Here is a 2,751-nt window from a genome sequence, read left to right on the forward strand (position 1 = left end):
ACTTGATTTTCACGGTTTTATATGATGGTTCATGTTAGCCGACCCCGAATCATTTCGGGACTAAGGCTTTGTTGTTGTTGTTGTTGTTGTATTTTGATAATTATTTGATTTTTATTTTTGTTTTTGTTAGTGCAAACCAAACTAAAAGTGCGGGGTTACACGTCCCTCCGCGTTATTAAAATGACGCCTATTCCAAGGGCGTCGCAAAAAGAAAACAAAAAAAAAACAAAAATAAAGAATGAGCTGAAAAAGGGACCCTTAAGGTCAGATCCTACGCGAGGCGTATCCCTGGGGGCGCCCCGTGTAGAAGAGGCTTTTTAAGTGCACCGGGGCCAGAGACTCAGATACGCGGGACGCACGTAGAGGGACGCCCCGCGTGTTCCGAGCTCTGAGCCATCTTATTATGGAAAAGGTGGAGCACGCGGGGCGTAACAGGGATACGCCCCGCATGAATGTTATTAACTCACGCAAAAACAGAAATAACAAGCACGGTGATGGAAAAGAAACGCAGCTACGCGGGGCGTACTGGTGTGTACGCTCCGTGTGGCCCCTTTTTTTGGATTAAAATGGGATTTGTTTTTCCGGTGATTTTTATTTAAAAGAAACGAAATTGGAAAAGAAAATGCGGGAAATAAAAATTGGGGAAGAAAACTCCCTTATTCGAGCTTGGGTTGCCTCCCAAGAAGCGCTACGTTATAGTCGGTGAGCTCGACTTAGCATTTCCTCCTAGGTGTATGCTTCCATTCGCGTTAGAAATGCAAATTCTTGAATAAACAATCCGTACCTACAAAACGGATTGTTAGCTTCAAAAGAATTTAACAAAAACCAAAAACTATATTTACAGAAATTATTGAAGAGTTTCGTTTGCTCCCTTTTTTACTCCTTTGGTAGTTCAAAAAGAGTGAAATATTCCGAGGTAGAAGGAACCTCAAACTCTTCTAACTTTGGATTTATTTCCATGGGTTCGCACACAACCGGCTCATCGATGTCCGTTTCCTCGCAACTGAGACAACCTTTATAATTTGGAGAATCTTCTTGAGAAAACTCAATTAACTCGAGCTTTCCATTTTGACCAACCGGATTGGTATCTCGAATTGATTCGTCCGCGGCTGAATCAAGAGGAGACTTCAATCTGGCAAGTAGATTTCCCAAATCCCTACAATATGCCTCAGTGTTAGATAATCTTTCATGAATGTCTTTAAGCATAGAGATTACCACATCGAATTGTGAGGTTGATGGTTGGTGCGAACATTCATCATCCATGAGGTCGTCCCACAGACGACGACTATGAGGCATCATACCATGAAAAAGATCATTAATAACAACAAAATAAATTATTCACAAAAAGAGAAAAAGAAGTCGATATAAACAATTTGTACAAAAGGAATGCTTAAACTAACAATAAAACGTTTTTGTCTAATATTGCAAGAAATTATAAATCCCCGGTAACGGCGCCAAAAACTTGATAGCGCGACGCCTAGTGGTAGAGTTTTCACGACGAAATGTATATATTATGAGTGCGAACTCTTTATCTATAGATTTGATCTTTATAAATTGCTCTTAACTCTACTAGACGCTACGACTACTTAGGGGCAAGTGTACCCCGTCGTATCAAGTAATAATCCGGTTAAGACCGGGTATCGAATCCACGGGATTTATAACTGCAAGTATTAGACGACTCGGTTTTATACGTTATTTAAGCGGTGAATACTTTGAGTTGGTGTGAGACACAACTACAAACTACTCCTAACCTATTGGTGACACAGATTTATGTAATGGAAAACTCCACGGAGTGATATGGGTGATGATAAGTTATAAATATAATATGCAATAACTCCGAATATATTCGGGTGACGATTTACTCTTGCAAAGACGACTACGTGTAGTTCGACCGACCCGTGAAGTACTTAGACTACGTGGTTCCTAGTCAAGGTGTGTCTAATGACCTAGAAATTATGGCTACACTCATGGATTACGCTAGGCCAGGAGTGGCCGGGGTAACAAACAGTATAGTTAGACCCCAAATTAATGCACACCATTTTGAAATTAAGCCAGCATTGCTTAATATGTTGCAAAAGAACGTAACATTTTACGGGTTACCTAACGAAAATCCTAATACCCATTTGACAAATTTTTTAGAAATTTGTGACACTTTTAAAATTACTGATGTAACTGCAGAAGCAATCAAACTTCGCCTTTTTCCTTTTACTTTGAAGGATCGAGCCAAAGAGTGGTTAACTTCTATGTCAGCCGCATCATTTGAGACTTGGGAGCAATTAGCCCAAGCATTTTTATCAAAAAATTTTCCTTTAGCAAAAACCGCAAGAGTCATTAAAGAGTTAACATCTTTTTCTCAAAATGATAATGAAACTCTTTATGATGCTTGGGAACATTTTAAAGAACTTCAACGTTTATGCCCACACCACCAATTGCCCGCTGAACTTTTAATGCAAACATTTTATAATGGACTAAATCCTACAACTAGAGGTTCATTGGACGCTATGTCTGGAGGGTTATTCATGAAGAAAACATCTGCCCAAGCAAGAGAACTTTTGGAGGAAATGGCAATTAACAACAGTATGTGGCCCGCGGAACGTGGACACATACCAGTAGTGAAACCATCATCCTCAGCAACGTCATCAGTTAAAAGTATAGTGAATCTTGATCCAGTTGCGATGTTGCAAGCCCAGTTTTCTGCCTTATCGCACAAAATTGATAGGTTTATGGCACCGTGTGATCCTAATGGTAAGC

At 39.9% G+C, this 2,751-nt stretch overlaps 1 non-coding gene across 1 annotated transcript; it reads right to left on the reverse strand.

The window, feature by feature from the left end:
* Positions 1-2,324: 2,324 nt before the first annotated feature.
* On the reverse strand, positions 2,325-2,431 carry LOC136216101 (small nucleolar RNA R71). The gene has a single exon (XR_010683093.1). It is a non-coding gene; the product is annotated as a small nucleolar RNA R71 (small nucleolar RNA).
* Positions 2,432-2,751: the final 320 nt, after the last annotated feature.

The sequence above is a fragment of the Euphorbia lathyris genome, chromosome 1 (assembly GCF_963576675.1).
Source record: "Euphorbia lathyris chromosome 1, ddEupLath1.1, whole genome shotgun sequence".
Classification (NCBI taxonomy): Eukaryota; Viridiplantae; Streptophyta; class Magnoliopsida; order Malpighiales; family Euphorbiaceae; genus Euphorbia; species Euphorbia lathyris.